The sequence below is a fragment of the Staurois parvus genome, unplaced genomic scaffold, assembly GCF_062004578.1.
Source record: "Staurois parvus isolate SC_StPar_1 unplaced genomic scaffold, SC_StPar_1.0 ptg000344l, whole genome shotgun sequence".
NCBI lineage: Eukaryota > Metazoa > Chordata > Amphibia > Anura > Ranidae > Staurois > Staurois parvus.
Genome location: NW_028318140.1, coordinates 3,120,166 through 3,141,500, shown reverse-complemented (window position 1 = coordinate 3,141,500; position 21,335 = coordinate 3,120,166).

Here is a 21,335-nt window from a genome sequence, read left to right as displayed (position 1 = left end):
AACATTTTCCCCTTGATTGTTATATGTCAAATGATAAAATGTTTTATAATCTTGCACATGCCACTTTGACACAATTAAGCCCAAAAGGTTTTTATTATGGTCGTATTTAGGTTTTAATCACACTTTGTTCCTGTCCTTATAATGTGTTTTATATTTCAATTGCAATCCAATAAGACGAGTTGTAAGACGAGCCGTCTGCTCCTGATTATCCTCCTGATTATCCCCCTGGTTGTTAAGCCGGCCCCCTCTGCCATGCAGGTCTCCTATAAAATGGCCGATTGCCAGACTTTTCACAGACTTGATAAAGCGCATGAGCGCGAAACATGTTGTCCTGGGAACCGGACTCTTCCTTCTAAAGCTGTGGCTCCAGCAAGAGTTCCCCCCCTCCGTCTCTCCACATCGTGGTGACGTCATTCGGGACACTGGGATGTCAGATACACATGGTCCCTGCACTGACAGGCATTCTACTATCCATTGCTTCCCTCTGAGCGGACCGGCCGTCCATCTTGGAACCTGGCTTTTTAAAGCCACAGGCTGCTTATCTATTTTTTACCATATGAATTATTGGAGGGAGAAACATGTTGACCTTAAATTTTACTCATGCTACTCAGCCTCCCATGGTGGTTTGTCCCACATAGATTTCTGGTTAGGTAACTCTGTGCTAATGCCTTACATAGAGGACTCTGTCTATGAACCCCATCTTTTTTTGGACCATTCCCAATTCTGGGTACATTTATTGACCTCCGAGCTGCCTCTCTATGGTGTGTCAATCCATTCTGGCTGACACTCTCTCTGCCCTCTGACCCTCTTCCCAAAGCATTGACCGACTTTCTATACTGAATGCAGGCTCTGCTTCAGCGACTATCCTCTGGGACATCATTAAAGCAATACTTCGAGGGTTAATCACACGAGAGATCACTGGTATTAAACGTAAGTCCCAGGAATGGGAAGTCACAGTTCGCATGGAGGTACAATGCAGGAAGATTGAATTAGTGGCAAACTCCAATCCTACCACTCAGAAGCAATGGGTAGAAGCACAATCCCTGTAAAATTCAGTAGTGCTCCCTGCAGAGGAGAGGACACGCTATTTCCTACAACAGAATTATTTTGAGGAAGGGGAGAATACCAGTCATCTTTTGGCTCTGGTGCCAAGGGCACAGCGGGATATTTCTTCTATTGACACCATTACATCAGAGACTGGAGAAGTGGTTACGTCTAATACTGCTATTATTGATACATATCACCAATTCTACATTGAGCTTTATGCGTCTAAGGCTTCTGCCACAACATCAGAGTTAGAGACTTTTTAAGATAACCGCCCCTTTCCTTTCCTCAATTATCTGCCTCTGACTTAGCCAACCTGAACTCCCCTATTACTATTGAAGAACTTACAGAGGCCTTGGCCGCTGCTCCTTATAATAAATCTCTGGGATCTGATGGGCTCCCACCTGAAATATACTGTAGATATCGAGACATTCTTTTACTCCCTCTTCTTTGTGCATTGCATGAAGTCGTGGACACTGGGGTCCTTCCAGACTCTATGAAGGAGGCAATAATTGTGGTGATCCCAAAACCCAGAAAAGATAAATTGCACCCAGACTCCTATCATCCCATTTCTTTATTAATTGCAGATGTAAAACTCCTTGCAAGGGCCCTGGCCACCAGACTCTCCAGGGTGATTGACAAGCTGGTCCATCCTGATCAGTTGGGATTCATCCCCTCTAGGTCGACAGCCAATAATATTCGATGTTTGTTTCTTAACTTGCAGGTACCTGTAGATAATGCAGGAGGTAGAGCCATTCTCTCTTTAGATGCAGCCAAAGCCTTTGACAGTTTTGAATGGCCCTACCTCTGGGAAATTTTGACATGTTTTGGGCTAGGGGAGTGCTTTGTTAATTGGGTGTGGGTGCTTTACCCCGACCCCCGTGATAGGCTTTGTATTAATAATGCACTTTCCCCTTCCTTCCCGTTGTATAGGGGCACTCGTCAGGGTTGCTCTCTATCCCCCCTGCTATTTGCTTTAGTGGTTTAACCCTTGGCAATCCTGATCTGCAGAGACCCCTCTATTGTAGGTTTTTGCAGAGGCTCAGTAGAAGAAAAAATATCTCTTTATGCAGATGACACACTTCTATATTTGGGAGATACTGCTGACTCACTTCAAACTTTGATGGAGACCATTATTAAATTTGGTAACTTTTCTGGCTTCATTTTAAACTGGACAAAATCTATTCTTATGGCTCTTGATCCATTGTCCTACCCTTTGCCTGCGTGTGCAAGACAAATTCCTGTTGCTATGTCCTTCAAATATCTTGGAGTGGTGATCTCCCCAGACCCCCCTACATATCTCCTATTAAATTTACAACCTTTATTAGAGAGGCAAAGACTAAAGGGTCATAGCTGATGTAAACTTCCTCTGTCTGTAGTGGGGAGAGTTAATCTTATTAAAATGATCTGGGCCCCTCAACTCCTATATATTTTTCATAATTCTCCTGTATGGATCTCACACAAGTGGTTTAAGTGGGTGGATTCTCAATTTAGGGACCTTAACTGGAAATGGCGAACCGCCGGGATAAGCTTGACTACCATACAGTATGGTAAGAACAGGGGAGGCCTGGCTGTTCCGCATGCTAAATGGTATTTTTTAGCTGCCCAATTTTAGCAGCTTGCTGTGTGGGGCCATCAGGATAATTTGGACCTGATCACCCAGATGGTCACTATCCCTAACCCTGATTTGCTGGCTATCTCTCATCTAGAAATGGATCTTCCAGTTCTTCCCCCCCCCCCCTGCCCTACTGCCACTCTCTTACTGAAAGTCTGGACTGCCTCAAAAGCTGCGCTATCCATCTCTGGCTTCTTAGAATCCACCCCTATATGGTATAATCCCAGGTACCCAGAGTTAAAAAAAACTTGAGGGAATCTCTGAATGGAGATACAGGGGTATTTTATATCTTGCTCAATTGTTTTCAGATGCACATGTCAAGACTTATGATCAGTTGAGATTGGAGTTTTCGCTAACCCATAAACACTTTTATAAATATCTGCAGCTTAGACATGTGTTTCAAACCCAGAAGCAGACTCTCGCTATGTCTAGCTCCCCATTACTGGCTGAAGTGCTTCATGCGTCAGTACGCAAGGGTCCCTGCACTGTTAAAATGTAGAGCACAATGGACAGAAGATGTGTGAGAAATAGGAGGGGATCAATGGAAAATGGCTTTAGAGCCAGTACCCGTTTCCTCTCTTTTGGCCTCATACAAACTTTCACAATTATTTATCCTTCACAGGGCGTATTGGACACCAGTTAGATTTTTTGAATGGGGTATGAGAATTATGCCAATATGCCCTAAATGTAGAGTACATACAGGCGACTTTGTACACATGATCTGGCGATGCCCAAAACTCATTCAATACTGGGAGGAGGTTCTACACATTATTTCTTCACTCGTCCAAGTTTCTATCCCATTTGATCCACTAGTGTGTCTACTAGGGGCACTGGATGCTGAATTATATCCTCCAGGTACCTATATTATGGTCATTCACCTTTTGTATCTTGTGAGACAACTAATAGCTAGGTATTGGATGTTCCATACAACACCTACTAGGAAACAATGGGTGGATTATGTTAATTCTCTGCTATTAATGGAACAGCTTACTTATCACTGTCGCCACGCTATTATTTCAGCTTATTTAGCAGAGCTGGTTGGACACCTCTGGATTGGCCCCTTCACGGTTGGTAATGGATAGACTCTTGCAGATGTGAGGGTTGAAGGCTAAACCATCACTAGAGTTAAGGTTTATGTACCCACCTGTTGTTTTTTTGTTTAATTGCTTTGTTTCTATGATGTAACTTGTTACAAAATTGGTATTTTCAGAAATGGGCCATTTTATGTTTAATTTGACCATTTTTTTCTATTTTTGCATGTTCACATTTGAATAACTTTCACTTTCCTCTATTCACATTGTTTTCTGTTATGATACCTGAGATATGTGAAGCGATATGTATCCCTTTGGGTAAGTGTTTTTTACTCTTTACTAATAGAAGAGTTTGGATTAAAAAAAATAAAAATAAATAATATATATATATATATATATATATATATATATATATATACTGTATATATATAAACATAAGGATTAAAAATAGTCTACGTTGATTGAGAGACTGCAGTTCCATTTTAAAGTAGAGAAAGATCAACTGACAGCCAAACCTCTGTGTCTACCTCCAGTCTTACTATTACAAGGCATTCCTTTAGATGTGCACACACCTTTTCCCCAACTGTACAGTATGGAATAGACACATGTAGGACTTTATGTACATGTAGTACTATGGTTGCATCTAGGGGGGTGCTGGGGTGGGCTATGCCCCCCCACCCCCCAAAAGTCAAACCTAACCTGTCACTATACTGCCATTATACTATCCTAACCTGCCACTCTACTGCCCTAACCTGCCACTATGCTGACCTAAATTGACACAATACCACCCTAATCTGATACTTTACCACCCTAGTTTGACATTATACTGCCCTAGCCTGACACTATACTGTCCTTGACTGACACTATACTGGTCTCAGTTATGCATTGTGTGGAGAGGAGGAGCTCTGCTGCCTGTGCCCAGGCTGTGCGCACTGCAGGGATAGGAGAAGGAGCTGTGCCCCTGTCCTCTGCCCTACCAGCAGTGACCTCTGTCTTCTACCTTGCCAGCAGTGACCCCTGTCCTCTGCCCTGCTGACCTCCCATCCTCTGCCCCCTGACATTTTTTACTGTACTCCCACATCAAACAGGCTAGAACCTGTCCTGTGTAGTACTTTGATTGTGTATGCTACAATGCTTAGGTTAAGCAGTAAAGAAAATGAATTGATAAGATGTTTATATTGAAACAGTGAAAGCTAACCAGTTCCGCACTGTCCTATAGCATAAATACTGCTACAGGGCAGCACGGCTGTGCAAAATCACGTATATATACAGTTAGGTCCATATATATTTGAACACAGGCACAATTTTAGTTTTTTTCAGGTATTTACCAAAACATATTATAGTTATATAATGGATATGGGCTGAAAGAGCACACTCTCAGGTTTAATTTGAGGGTATGTACATCCAAATTGGAGGAAGGGTTTAGGAATTACAGCTCTTAAGATTAGTCATCCCCCCTTTTTCAAGGGACCAATAGTAATTGGACAATTGAATATAATCATAAATAAAATGTTAATTTTTAATATTTTGTTGAGAATCCTTTACTGGCAATGACTGCCTGAAGCCTGGAACCCATGGACATTACCAAATACTGTGTTTCCTCCTTTTTGATGCTTTGCCAGGCTCTAACTGCAGCTGTCGTCAGTTGTTCTTTGTGGGTCTTTCTGCCTTTAGTTTTCCCTTTAGCAAGTGAAATGCATGCTCAATGAGGTTGAGATCAAGTGATTGACTTGGCCATAGCAGAATATTCCACTTCTTTTCCTTCAAAAGCTCATGGGTTGCTTTTACGGTGTGTTTTGGATCATTGTCCATGTGTACTGTGAAGTGCCGTCCAATCAACTTTGCTGCATTTGGCTGAATCTGGGCTGACGGTATATCTCTAAACACTGCAGAATTCATCCAGCTACTTCTGTCTTCTGTCATATCATCAAGAAACACCAATGACCCAGTGCCACTGGAAGCCATGCATGACCATACCATCACACTGCCTCCATCATGTTTTACAGATAACGTTGTGTGCTTTGTGTCATGAGCTGTTCCAAGCCCTCTCCACAATTTTTCTTCCCGTCATTCTAGTACAGATTAATAATAGTTTCATCTATCCAAAGAATGCTTATCCAGAACTGGTCTGGCTTTTTTAGATTTTTTTAGGCAAAGTCTAATCAAACTTTTTTATTCTTCAAGCTTATGAATGGTTTGCACCGTGTGGTGAACCCCTCTGTATTTGCTCTCGTGAAGTCTTCTCTTGATTGTAGACTTTGACACTAATACGCTCACCTTATGGAGAGTGTCCACTTGTCTGGATGTTGTGAATGGTTTTTTCTTTACCATAGAGAAGATTCTGCAATCATCCACCACTGTTGTCTTCCGTGGATGTCCATGCCGTTTTATGTTGCTGAGCTCACCAGTGCATTCTTCTTTCCTCAGAATGTACCAAACTGTTGATTTGGCTACTCCTAATGTTGCTGCTATCTCTCTGATGGATTTATTTTGTTTTTGAAGCCTTACAATGGCCTGTTTCACTTGCATGGACAGCTCCTTTGAACGCATGATGTAGGTTCACAGCAATAGATTCCAAATGCAAATACCACACATAACGAAGGAGTAACCTACACCTGGCCATGAAACAGCTTTTGATTAAATTGTCCAATTACTTTAGGTCCCCTGAAAAAGGTTGGATAACTACTCTTAAGAGCTTTAATTCCTAAACCCTTCCTCCAATTTGGATGTACATACCATCAAATTAAACCTGAGAGTATGCACTTTCAGCCAATATCCATATAACTATAGCTTGAATATGTTTTGGTAAAAACCTGAAAAAAACTAAAATTGTACCTGTGTCCAAATATATATGGACCTAACTGTACATGATTTTGCAGTTCCAGGTAGGGGGCGCGCTCCCTACCTGTGCCGCCATTTGTGGCCTTGGCTGTCAATCACCGGGTCCTGGCCAGTGATTACTTGCCGGCACCTTGCGATCACCCAGTATCTCTGATGGGGGAGAGACCTGTAAACAATACAGATCTCTCCCCTGTCCACTCCTGCACACTGTCTTGCATAACAGGGCCAGACAAAGCAGTGTGCTTACAGTAAAACACACACACCTCCCCCATAGTGAAACAGCACACAGCACACAGTTGACCCTTTGATTGCCCCAGATGTTAACCCCTTCATGCCCAGTGCCATTAGTACAGTGTCAGTGCTTTTTATTAGCACTGATCACCGTATTGGTTTCACTGGGGATGTCAGTGACACCAAGTCAGTTCCCCCCAGTGTCAGAATGCCCGATGCAGTCCAGCAGTCCCGCTGATCGCTGCCATTACTAGTAAAAAAAAAATTCCAGTACATATATACCGTCATTTATAAATGCTATAACTTTCACATAAACCAATTAATTTACACATATAGGGATTTTTTTTAGCAATGACATGTAGCAGAATACAATTTGGCCTACATTTATGTTGAAATTTGATTTTTAACATTTTTTACTGGACATGTTTAATAGCAAACAGTCAAAAATATAGTTTTTTTTCTCAAAATTGTCAGTCTTTTTTCATCTATAGAGCAAAATATAAAAAATGCACAAGCCACCAAAAGAAAGCTCTATTTGTGGGAAAAAAGGCCATAAATTTCATTGACCACACATGTTAATATTTCTTTGTAGTTTTAACTAAGCATCTCCTCCAGCTTCTTTTAATTCCTTCCTTTCTACATACACTCTATCCATTTTCAAATGCACATCATTGCTTTGGACCAACTTTCTATAAATGATGGTACAGATAAGGGCAACCAAACTGATACAAGGCATGGAGGAGCTCAGCTATGAAGGAGTATTAGAGGAACTGACTTTATTCTCTCTTGAGAAGAGGAGATTAAGGGGGGATATGATCAACATGTATAAATACATCAGCGGTTCATATAGTGAACTCGGTGTAGAGATATTCACCCTGAGGTCATCACAGAGGACAAGGGGGCACTCTTTATGTCTGGAGGAAAAGAAATTTAATCTCCAAGCACAGAAAGGTTTAGTAAGAGCTGTGAAATTGTGGAATAGATTCCCTCAGGAGTTGGTTCTGGCCAGCTCAATGGATTGCTTTAAAAAAGGCCTGGATTCTTTCCTAGATACACAGAATATAACTGGTTACTAACATTTAAAGGTAAAGTTGATCCAGGGAATATCTGATTGCATCGCATTGTTGATGAAGTTGTATATTTACAGAAGTGGTTTGTGTTACGGCGCTGCGTTACTTTGACTGACAATTGCGCGGTCATGCCACGCTGCACCAAAATGAAATTTTTGTCCTTTTTTTCCCCACAAATTGAGCTTTTTTTCAGTGGTATTTGATCGCCTGTGCATTTTTAATTTTTTGTGCTATAAAAAAAAGACTGACAATTTTGAGAAAAAACAATATTTTGGACTTTTTGCTATAAAACATATCCAGTAAAAAAATAAAAAAATCAAATTTCATCATAAATTTAGGCCAAAATGTATTCTCCCACTTGTCTTTGCTAAAAAAAATCCCAATACATGTAAATTACTTGGTTTACATGAAAGTTACAGTGTTTACAAATGGATATATAGATACTGGATTTTTTTTTTGTATTTCAATGTTTTTATTAATTTATAAACAGGAGCAACAAAACACGCCCACGCAGGGGCTATCAATTGCACATAAAAAAGAAAATTAAAAAAAATTGCTCTAACACTAACAGAGCAAAAGATGCGCCCATGCAGGGCCTATCAATGGCACATAAATGACAAAAACATTAGTATAACACCAACAGTAACTCAAACTAAAGGCAGCTATCAACTGCCACATCAAAAACAAACAGAAAAAGAAAAGGAAAGAAGAGTACAAAAGGAAAAAGATAACAAGACCAAGAGCAGGGGTCCAAGAACGCCAATACCGAGCAACATCACAACCCCAGACTAGCCGGGGGGAGTGTGGGAAAAGCATATTGCAACCACTGCTCCCATATTTTCAAGGATTTACATTGGGAGTCATTACAGATACTTGACATCTGTTCATTGAGCATCATAGTGGTCATACGGTCCCGCACCCCCTGAAGAGGGACAAATGGGCTCTTCAATGTCTGAGCAATTGTTCTAGTGGGCGACAAAAACAAATAGGAAGTCAACTTCTGCTGGTGATCCAAGAGGCCCAGTATGGGACAATGAAGCAAAGCATACCGAGCATCCCGGCATATGGAGAGATGAAACAAGGTGAAAAGGAGGTTAAACACACGAGACCAAAAACAAAACAGTCTCAGGCATGACCACCAGATATGCAATACATAACCACGATGGCCACAGCCCCGAAAGCATCGATCAATGCAGGCAGGGTTTGCCTGGGCCAAACAAGCCGGAACCATATACCAACGACACAATACCTTGTATACCGCCTCCAGCATGGTCATATTAAATGAACATTTAGCTATAAGTGACCAGGCCCTATTACAGTCCTCCCGATCCACGACTGCCCCCAGGTCGCGCTCCCACTGAGCGACATATGAGAGAGAAGTATGCGTTGAGCATCTGTTCAAAGCTGCATAAAGAAGGGAAATAAGACCTGGGGCGCCTGGACGCTGTTGGCAAAGCAATTCAAAGGCAGAGTTCTGGGGGGGGTAAGCGAAAGTACCCCACAGTGAGGTCAGCCAATGCCGCAATTGAAGGTAATGAAAAAATTCTGCCGGAGCGACATCCCGTGACTCCTGAAGAGAATTCCAAGTGGGGAAGGACCGAGAAGTCAAAAAGCGTCGCACCTGCAAAAAACCATTGGCCACCCACCAAGAAAACGCCCTTGGTTGATCTAAAACAGGTGGGAAGTGAGGGTTGCTAATAATTGGGAGCAAAGGTAAGAAAGGTGACATCAGACCACAGGAGTAACGTACCGAGTCCCACACTTGTAAGCCATGGAGCAAAATCAGACTCAGTAGCCATAGGGCATAGGGCAGGGGGAAGCCATAGAAGCATCGATGTCGAAATAGGGGCACAATTAGGTAGTTCCAGCAGGCCCCAGAGAGGAACATCTGAGGAAGCGTGCAACATAGACAGTGGTGCAATCTGGCTCGCCTGATAATACTTCATTACATTAAGCACCCCAAGACCACCCTGGAGTCTATGAACAAAAATCATATTTCTGGAGACTCTGGGGCGCTTATCGGCCCAGATAAAACGCATAATCTTCACCTGAATCAACCGAAGGAAATGAGGAGGGACCCACACTGTGAGGGTGCAAAAATAGTATAACAATTTTGGCAAGATGGTCATTTTCACTGAATTAACCCGTCCTATCCACGGAAATTGTCAAGAATGCCTAAGAGAGGACACAGAGTGAAGCAATGGATAATAGTTTGCAACAAACAACGAGCCATAGGTAGGGGTCAAGTGTATGCCTTGTAAGGGAAGTGGGACTGTAGGCGCAAAACCAAATCTGAGGCCAAAGTAATACTGAGAGCAACAGTCTTGTCCAAATTAATATGGAGAACCGAAATCAAGGAGAAGCACACAAAAACCTGATGCAAATTTGGAAGCATCGTCAGGGGATTAGTGAGAGTCAAGAGGGCATTGTCCACAAAATGGTTCAACTTGAACTCCTGCCCAGCGTATGGAACACCCGATACATTACAATCGGTCCGGAGCGCTAAAGCCAGAGGCTCAAGCACCAGGAAAAGAGCGCCGGGGACAGGGGGCAGTCCTGTCTCATCCCTCGCCGAATAGGAAAGGGATCTGAGAAATACCCAGTGTATTAACGGAAGCTGAAGGGAAAGAATACAAGACTTGAATCCTTGAGACAGCACAAACCTCAGATATTCCCAGGATAGAGAATTAAAGGCTTTATATACTGTATGTCGAAGGACAGTAAGTATCTCGGGATTTTCCACTTTTGTAGAAATTGTATAAGATGGACCACCTTATGAACGTTATTACCCGCCTGCATCCCAGGGACAAAACCTATTAGGACCCTGTGGACCAGACTACGCAAATATGGGGAGGAAGGGGTTAACATTAGAAGGCAATCAAAGCGTTAACTGTGCGGTGGGAGTGTTTTACTAGGGGGTGGGGGGTATGCTTCACTGTAAGTACACTGATCCAGAAAGCTGAGCTCATCCATTCAGACCAGTGTGCTCAAACTGACAGGGGGGAGAGCTGCATTGTAAACAATGCAGCCGTCCTCCCTGTCAGTGTTTGCCGGCAATCACCAGGCTCTGGTGGGTAATCACTAGAGATGAGCGAATTATTCAAAAATTCGATTCGGCTGATTTGCCGAATTTGCGGAATAAATTTGATTCGATGCGAATTTATTCGCTGCGAATTTAACTTATTAAAAGGGTTTCTAGGCTTCAGAGAGCCTTTATATTAGTGCAGAACACTGTACCTTTAATTTAAATGCCCTTGGAGTCTGCTGGGGAAGAGAAATAATACTGTCAGTCAGTATGACATGCAGATGAGTGCCGTCGATCTTAGAATCACCGCACACTTCACTCATTTGGGCAGTCACGGGGCACGACGAAGAAGATGAAGAAGAAGAAGAAGATGATGAAGAAGAAGAAGATGAAGAAGAAGAAGAAGATGAAGACGAAGAAGAAGATGAAGAAGAAGATGATGAAGAAGATGATGATGAAGAAGATGATGAAGAAGAAGATGATGAAGAAGAAGATGATGATGAAGAAGAAGAAGATGAAGAAGAAGAAGATGAAGAAGAAGAAGAAGAAGAAGATGAGGATGAAGAAGATGAACAAGAAGAAGATGAGGATGAAGAAGAAGAAGAAGAAGATGAAGAAGAAGATGATGAAGAAGATGATGATGAAGAAGATGATGAAGAAGAAGATGATGAAGAAGAAGACGATGAAGAAGAAGAAGAAGAAGAAGAAGAAGAAGATGAAGAAGAAGATGAAGAAGATGAAGAAGATGAAAAAGAAGAAGAAGAAGATGAGGATGAGGAAGAAGAAGATGAGGATGAGGAAGAAGAAGAAGAAGATGAGGATGAAGAAGAAGAAGAAGATGAGGATGAAGAAGAAGAAGAAGATGAGGATCAAGAAGAAGAAGAAGATGAGGAAGAAGAAGAAGAAGATGAGGAAGAAGAAGAAGAAGGAAAATAAGAAGAAGAAGAAGAAGGAAAATAAGAAGAAGAAGAAGAAGAAGAAGAAGAAGAAGAAGGAAAATAAGAAGAAGAAGAAGGAAAATAAGAAGAAGAAGGAAAATAAGAAGAAGAAGAAGGAAAAAAAGAAGAAGGAAAATAAGAAGAAGAAGAAGGAAAATAAGAAGAAGAAGAAGAATAAGGAAAATAAGAAGAAGAAGAAGAAGAAGAAGAAGGAAAAATAATAATAATATGAAGAAGAAGAAGAAGAAGAAGAAGGAAAATAATAATAATAATAAAAAGAAGAATGAAAATAAGAAGAAGAAGAAGAAGAATGAAAATAAGAAGAAGAAGAAGAAGAATGAAAATAAGAAGAAGAAGAAGAAGAATGAAAAGAAGAAGGAGAAGAAGAAGGAGAAGAAGAAGGAGAAGAAGAATGAAAAGAAGAAGGAGAAGAAGAATGAAAAGAAGAAGGAGAAGAAGAAGGAGAAGAAGAATGAAAAGAAGAAGGAGAAGAAGAATGAAAAGAAGAAGGAGAAGAAGAATGAAAATAAGAAGAAGAAGAAGAATGAAAATAAGAAGAAGAAGAAGAATGAAAATAATAATAAGAAGAAGAATGAAAAGAAGAAGGAGAAGAAGAATGAAAAGAAGAAGGAGAAGAAGAAGGAGAAGAAGAATGAAAATAAGAAGAAGAAGAAGAAGAAGAAGAAGAATGAAAATAAGAAGAAGAAGAATGAAAATAAGAAGAATTCCAGTACAGCAAAAAGTGTATCTGCAGAGAGCTCCGCTATTTCTGACAGTTCTCTGACAGTTCCTTCACATTTACAGCGGTTGAAACATTGTATCTATTTGTTTCCGAATAAAAACATCTGTATCCTAAATGGAAACAAATAGATACAATGTTTCAACCGCTGTAAATGTGAAGGAACTGTCAGAGAACTGTCAGAAATAGCGGAGCTCTCTGCAGGGACACTTTTTGCCGGCTGTAGAAGGGATGAAAATCGGCCGATCGGGAAAAATTCGATTCGTGCATCCGAAGTTTGCTAATTTTGATTTCGGTGCGAATCAAATTTTTCCTAATATTCAAAACGAATTCCACTTCACCAAGTTCGATTCGCTCATCTCTAGTAATCACCAATCGGGACCCAGTGATTGACTCCCGGGGCCACGATCAGCGGTGCAGGTAGGGCGGACGCTTCCCCTACCCCGAACTGCAGGATGACGTTTATAAACGTGTTCCTGCACACAGGGGCCGCTTTGCCGCAGTATATGTACTGTGGACGATCCCCTAGTGGTTAAAGGATATGTTCACCTTTTGAAAAGAAATAAATAAATGCATATTGTTTTAAGGTAAAAAATGGGCTTTTTTTTCTAAGGAGCCTGCAGACCATTGCACCAGCGATCAGCAGATGAGGGTGCAATTTCAAGCTCCTGCAGATTTTCAGGATAGGTGTCTGCATGTAAATCATACAGGCAGGCAGTTACTTGAGAGCAGGAAGAATCAATGAACTACCAAAGCGATCACCAATGCCCTCACAGTTCATTGAGAATTACAAGCTGTCAGTCACAATGGCTAATGGTACTTGTAGGCTATTCATTCACAAAAAACTGAATGAATAACAGGCCGTGTCGGCGGTGTCCCGCATGGCTGGGCTGTTTTTAAATTGTGACAGTCCGTGTAGGGAGAAGGTAGCCCGCCCGCTGTTACAGACGGGGGATCAGGGATGTGGATTGCAGATGCCGGAACATGCTACATGTTCCACCTTATAAACAGAAGGAACATGTAACATGTTCCAAAGGTGAACTTATCCTTTAAAGAGATTAAAAACACTTAAAACTGAACTGATAACAGTAAAGCTTATATGAGAAAATAGTGATAGAGTTTAGATCTACTATAAGATGGCCACAGGTAACAGATATCTCTTTGAGAATGACAAGCAGAGAAATATCTTCCCCATTTTCACAACTTTGAGAACTGTTGAAACCTTTAATCAATGATTACTGTAGTGCAAAAAGTATTTTTTTTATCTATCATTTTCTCTTCATAGAAGGTCAAAGGATCAGAACCTGCTTGCAATAAGATTTTTTATAGGTTTTCTATAGGTTAGGTGTGCTTGTTATTAGAGATGAGCGAATCGAAGTAGGCGAAGTGGAATTTGTTTCGAATATTAGAAAAATTTCGATTCGCGTCGAATCCGAAAATAAGCAGACTTCGGATGCGCGAATCGAAATTTTTCCTAAAATGGCGGCGACATGTGCGGCGAAGGAGCGGGGATGTCTGGGAAGGCGCGCAGACAAGGCGCGCTGACCCATAATGCATTCATTCATGACATGTGATCGCATTAGCCAATCAGCAGCCAGCCAGCCAGCACAGTGTAATGGTCGAGCTATAAATGGCGGCCATTTTAGAATTCTCCATTTGCCTCCAGTCATTCAACAGAGGCAGACCTGGCTGTATTCAGGGAGAGAGTTAGGGACAGAGAAACGTTACTTAGGGACACAGAAACGTTAGTTATTGCCACAGAATCGTTACTTAGGGCCATAGAAACGTTACATAGGGCCACAGAAATGTTACTTAGGGCCACAGAATCGTTAGTTAGGGCCACAGAAACGTTACTTAGGGACACAGAATTGTTACTCAGGGACAGACAGAATTGTTACTGAGGGATACAGAATTGTTACTGAGGGCCACAGAATCGTTACTTAGGGCCACAGAAACGTTACTTAGGGCCACAGAATTGTTACTTAGGGACAGACACAGAATTGTTACTGAGGGACACAGATTTGTTACTGAGGGCCACAGAATTGTTACTTAGGGACAGACACAGAATTGTTACTGAGGGACACAGATTTGTTACTGAGGGCCACAGAATCGTTACTTAGGGCCACAGAAACGTTACTTAGGGCCACAGAATTGTTACTTAGGGACAGACACAGAATTGTTACTGAGGGACACAGATTTGTTACTGAGGGCCACAGAATTGTTACTTAGGGACAGACACAGAATTGTTACTGAGGGACACAGATTTGTTACTGAGGCCCACAGAATCGTTACTTAGGGCCACAGAAACGTTACTTAGGGCCACAGAATTGTTACTTAGGGACAGACACAGAATTGTTATTGAGGGACACAGAATTGTTACTGAGGGCCACAGAACCGTTACTTAGGGCCACAGAAACGTTACTTAGGGCCACAGAATTGTTACTTAGGGACAGACACAGAATTGTTATTGAGGGACACAGAATTGTTACTGAGGGCCACAGAACCGTTACTTAGGGCCACAGAAACGTTACTTAGGGCCACAGAATTGTTACTTAGGGACAGACACAGATTTGTTACTGAGGGACACAGATTTGTTACTGAGGGCCACAGAATCGTTACTTAGGGCCACAGAATTGTTACTTAGGGACAGACACAGAATTGTTACTGAGGGACACAGATTTGTTACTGAGGGCCACAGAATCGTTACTTAGGGCCACATAAACGTTACTTAGGGCCACAGAAACGTTACTTAGGGCCACAGAATTGTTACTTAGGGACAGACACAGAATTGTTATTGAGGGACACAGAATTGTTACTGAGGGCCACAGAACCGTTACTTAGGGCCACAGAAACGTTACTTAGGGCCACAGAATTGTTACTTACGGACAGACACAGAATTGTTACTGAGGGACACAGATTTGTTACTGAGGGTCACAGAAACGTTACTTAGGGCCACAGAAACGTTACTTAGGGCCACAGAATCGTTAGTTAGGGCCACAGAAACGTTACTTAGGGACACAGAATTGTTACTCAGGGACAGACACAGAATTGTTACTGAGGGATACAGAATTGTTACTGAGGGCCACAGAATCGTTACTTAGGGCCACAGAAACGTTAATTAGGGCCACAGAAACGTTACTTAGGGCCACAGAATTGTTACTCAGGGACAGACACAGAATTGTTACTGAGGGATACAGAATTGTTACTGAGGGACACAGAACCGTTACTTAGGGCCACAGAAACGTTACTTAGGGCCACAGAATTGTTACTTAGGAACAGACACAGAATTGTTACTGAGGGACACAGATTTGTAACTGAGGGCCACAGAAACGTTACTTAGGGCCACAGAATCGTTACTTAGGGCCACAGAAACGTTACTTAGGGCCACAGAAACTTTACTTAGGGCCACAGAATTGTTACTTAGGGACACAGAATTGTTACTGAGGGACAGACACAGAATTGTTACTGAGGGATACAGAATTGTTACTGAGGGACACAGAAACGTTACTTAGGGCCACAGAAACGTTACTTAGGGCCACAGAAACGTTACTTAGGGCCACAGAATTGTTACTTAGGGACAGACACAGAATTGTTACTGAGGGACACAGAATTGTTACTGAGGGCCACAGAACCGTTACTTAGGGCCACAGAAACGTTACTTAGGGACACAGAATTGTTACTCAGGGACAGACACAGAATTGTTACTGAGGGACACAGAATTGTTACTGAGGGCCACAGAACTGTTACTGAGGGCCACAGAACTGTTACTGAGGGCCACAGAACTGTTACTTAGGGCCACAGAAACGTTACTTAGGGCCACAGAAACGTTACTTAGGGCCACAGAAACGTTACTTAGGGCCACAGAATTGTTACTTAGGGACAGACACAGAATTGTTAATGAGGGACACAGAATTGTTACTGAGGGCCACAGAACCGTTACTTAGGGCCACAGAAACGTTACTTAGGGCCACAGAATTGTTACTTAGGGACAGACACAGAATTGATACTGAGGGACACAGATTTGTTACTGAGGGCCACAGAATCGTTACTTAGGGCCACAGAATTGTTACTTAGGGACAGACACAGAATTGTTACTGAGGGACACAGATTTGTTACTGAGGGCCACAGAATCGTTACTTAGGGCCACAGAAACATTACTTAGGGCCACAGAATTGTTACTTAGGGACAGACACAGAATTGTTATTGAGGGACACAGAATTGTTACTGAGGGCAACAGAACCGTTACTTAGGGCCACAGAAACGTTACTTAGGGCCACAGAATTGTTACTTAGGGACAGACACAGAATTGTTACTTAGGGACACAGAATTGTTACTCAGGGACAGACACAGAATTGTTACTGAGGGATACAGAATTGTTACTGAGGGCCACAGAAACGTTACTTAGGGCCACAGAAACGTTACTTAGGGCCACAGAATTGTTACTTAGGGACAGACACAGAATTGTTACTGAGGGACACAGAATTGTTACTGAGGGCCACAGAATCGTTACTTAGGGCCACAGAAACATTACTTAGGGCCACAGAATTGTTACTTAGGGACAGACACAGAATTGTTATTGAGGGACACAGAATTGTTACTGAGGGCAACAGAACCGTTACTTAGGGCCACAGAAACGTTACTTAGGGCCACAGAATTGTTACTTAGGGACAGACACAGAATTGTTACTTAGGGACACAGAATTGTTACTCAGGGACAGACACAGAATTGTTACTGAGGGATACAGAATTGTTACTGAGGGCCACAGAAACGTTACTTAGGGCCACAGAAACGTTACTTAGGGCCACAGAATTGTTACTTAGGGACAGACACAGAATTGTTACTGAGGGACACAGAATTGTTACTGAGGGCCACAGAACCGTTACTTAGGGCCACAGAAACGTTACTTAGGGCCACAGAATTGTTACTTAGGGACAGACACAGAATTGTTACTTAGGGACACAGAATTGTTACTCAGGGACAGACACAGAATTGTTACTGAGGGATACAGAATTGTTACTGAGGGCCACAGAAACGTTACTTAGGGCCACAGAAACGTTACTTAGGGCCACAGAATTGTTACTTAGGGACAGACACAGAATTGTTACTGAGGGACACAGAATTGTTACTGAGGGCCACAGAACCGTTACTTAGGGCCACAGAAACGTTACTTAGGGACACAGAATTGTTACTCAGGGACAGACACAGAATTGTTACTGAGGGACACAGAATTGTTACTGAGGGCCACAGAACTGTTACTTAGGGCCACAGAAACGTTACTCAGGGACACAGAATTGTTACGCAGGGACAGACACAGAATTGTTACTCAGGGACACAGAATTGTTTAATTAAAGAGTATGTCAGACATCATGCAGAGGAGTGGCAGAGGAGGCAATGTTTTAGGAGCGAGCAGACGTGGCAGCAGAGGAAGGGGTTGAGGCAGCACTATTCACAGCCAGAGGCCAGTGCTCCCGGTGTCATCCAGCGGTCATGTCTCCACCGACAACCCTGCCGTCATCGATTCGTTGGCTCGGTCGTCTTCCTCTTCCCAGGTCACCTCTGACACCTACAGCCAACGGTCGGTGGGTACGTCAGACACAACCGTTAGTTGGCATGGCCCGGGAGCAAGCCCACTGAAATCACGTGTCCTCTACCTGCCCCTGTCCTTTGGTGTTCCCTCACCAAGCGAAGTATCGCATGCTGTGGGCTCAGCCCCACTGTACAGTGAGGAAGAGCTAACAGAGGGCGGTCAGGAACGGGGGGAGACATCCGCCTCTTCAGCAGCCAGGCGAAGAAGTAGTGGCGAGGAGAGTGGCTCGGTAGCCGGTCTAGAGACAGGTCTGTCTCCTGACCCACACGCAGCCGAGGGGGCTAGTAGTGAGGCGGAGACCCTAATTGATGATGATGAGGCTGATCGCACTTGGCAGCCTCGTCGTCATCAGGCTATTGCTTCCGCATCATCAGGAGAAGAGGGTGGCAGCTTGGCAGCGAGCAAAACAGTCGGTGGGTTGCCCAGGAGGCAGCAGGGTCGCAGCAGTGTCAGTGGAGGCAAACGGCCACGGAGTACAGCACCAGCTCCACTGCAGCCTACCACCACGGCCAGTAGTGGTGCCGGTGTGCACGGAGGAAGCAGCAGTCAGCCAGTGAGGAGTATCGGGGGCAAAGTTTCCTACTCGGCGGTGTGGCAATTTTTTGTCAAGCCGCCCGAGGAAGTAAACGTAGCCGTATGTCGACTATGACGGCTGTCTCCGCGCAAACTGAAAATCGGAACCATGTTGACCGACAACGGAAAGAACATGGTGTCTGCTTTGCGTCAAGGAAGGTTGTGCCATGCGCCATGCATGGCTCACGTGTTCAATCTGGTTGTCAAGCGGTTCCTAAAATCCACCATCCCACTGCAAGACATCCTTAAAATGTCACGTAAACTTTGCATGCATTTCAGCCATTCCTACACCGCAAAGCACACCCTTCTTGAGCTGCAGCGGCAGAACGGAATTCCACAGCATCGCCTGATCTGCGACGTTGCAACAAGGTGGAATTCAACCCTACACATGTTAGACCGCCTTTACGAACAGCGAAAGGCCATCACCGATTTCCTGATGTTACAAGCGGATAAAGGTACTCCCCTGTGTAACTTCGATGTCAGCCATTGGCAGCTCATGCGTGACACCTGCCGCTTGCTCAGGCCCTTTGAGGAGGCCACGCTATTCGTGAGTCGGCAGGACTATGGGATGAACGACGTCATTCCTTTGTTGCACGTCCTGGAACAAATGCTGTTAACAATGGCTGGTCAGGGTGCGGTAGACGTGGCGCACAGATCTCAACGCCACATGACCCCTGTGGGGGCAGGACAGGAAGAAGAGGAGGAGGTAGAGGAGGACATTGGTGCTCAGGAATTATTGAGTGAAATGGGTGGTTTTTCCACTCAGCGGACAGGAGTGGAGGAGCAGGAGCATCTGGTAGAGGAGGAGGAGACAGAGGACCCAGACGCACCGTGGCAGTATGCTGTGGAGATGGAGGCAGGGAGTCCCTCGCATTCCTTGGCACAAATGGCCCATAGCATGCTCGCTTGCTTGCGTACCGACAGCCGAATAATAACCATCAGACAGAGGGATGACTTTTGGCTGTCCACCTTGTTGGACCCTCGCTACCATTCAAAAATGGTGGCCTTTTTCACACCTGCTGAGAGGGAGGCCAAAATAACGTACTATAAAAACCACCTATGTAGTCAGTTGGTCTCTGCCTGTCTGCGCCAACGTCCATCCTCAGACACTGTGGGCCCTGTGCGCTCGCGTTCCGCTGCCATGGCAGCAGGGGAGGGGTGGGGTGGTAGGAGCAGTGGTAGCTCCACCAGCAGCGGCTGCCTCAGTCTGCAGTCGATGATGAGTAGCTTTCTTCACCAGCGCAGTGAGGAAACTACTAACCAGCCGCAGCAGCAGCAGCATCAGGTGGACCTGGAGCAGGACCTCAAACAACAGGCTTGGGCCTACTTGGACAGCACCCTGCCAACCGAGGTAGACAATCCCCTTGACTACTGGGCAACGAAACTTGACCTTTGGCCCCAACTAGCTGAATTTGCCCTTGAAAGGCTGTCATGCCCGGCCAGTAGCGTGGCATCGGAGCGCGTGTTTAGTGCGGCAGGAGGTATTGTAACTCCGCGGAGGACACGACTGTCCACCCAAAGTGTGGAGAGACTCACGTTTGTGAAAATGAATCAGGCGTGGATTAGTCTGGATTTCAAACCACCAGTTCCTGACGCAACTGACTAAATCCGCCATGAATCATGCCCCAAACTTGTGCCACTTTCAGGTCTCCTCACACTGCTGGTGTGTTCCATTTTTTGTCATAGGGTGCTGGCAGTTTACGGGCCTCCCATAGCTGCTGTCAGGCCCCTAATCTGCCATGGGCCCCTATACCGCCTCCTCATGCTGCTGCGAAGTCCAGAGTCTCTCATGGGTCCCTGTACGGCCTCCCATTGCTGCTGTCTCCATCGCCACACTCTGCCATGTGCCACTTTCAGGTCTCCTCACACACTGCTGGTGTGTTCAATTTTTTGACATAGGGTGCTGGCAGATTACGGGCCTCCCATAGCTGCTGCCAGGCCCCTAATCTGCCATGGGCCCCTATACCGCCTCCTCATGCTGCTGCCAAGTCCAGAGTCTCTCATGGGTCCCTGTACGGCCTCCCATTGCTGCTGTCTCCATCGCCACACTCTGCCATATGCCACTTTCAGGTCTCCTCACACACTGCTGGTGTGTTCAATTTTTTGACATAGGGTACTGGCAGATTACGGGCCTCCCATAGCTGCTGCCAGGCCCCTAATCTGCCATGGGCCCCTATACCGCCTCCTCATGCTGCTGCCAAGTCCAGAGTCTGTCATGGGTCCCTGTACGGCCTCCCATTGCTGCTGTCTCCATCGCCACACTCTGCCATGTGCCACTTTCAGGTCTCCTCACACACTGCTGGTGTGTTCAATTTTTTGACATAGGGTGCTGGCAGATTACGGGCCTCCCATAGCTGCTGCCAGGCCCCTAATCTGCCATGGGCCCCTGTACCGCCTCCTCATGCTGCTGCCAGGTCCACAGTGTCTCATGCCATGTGCCACTTTCAGGTTTCCTCACACTGCTGGTGTGTTAAATTTTTTGACATAGGGTGCTGGCAGATTACGGGCCTCCCATAGCTGCTGCCAGGCCCCTAATCTGCCATGGGCCCCTGTACCGCCTCCTCATGCTGCTGCCAAGTCCATAGTCTGTCATGGGTCCCTGTACGGCCTCCCATTGCTGCTGTCTCCATCGCCACACTCT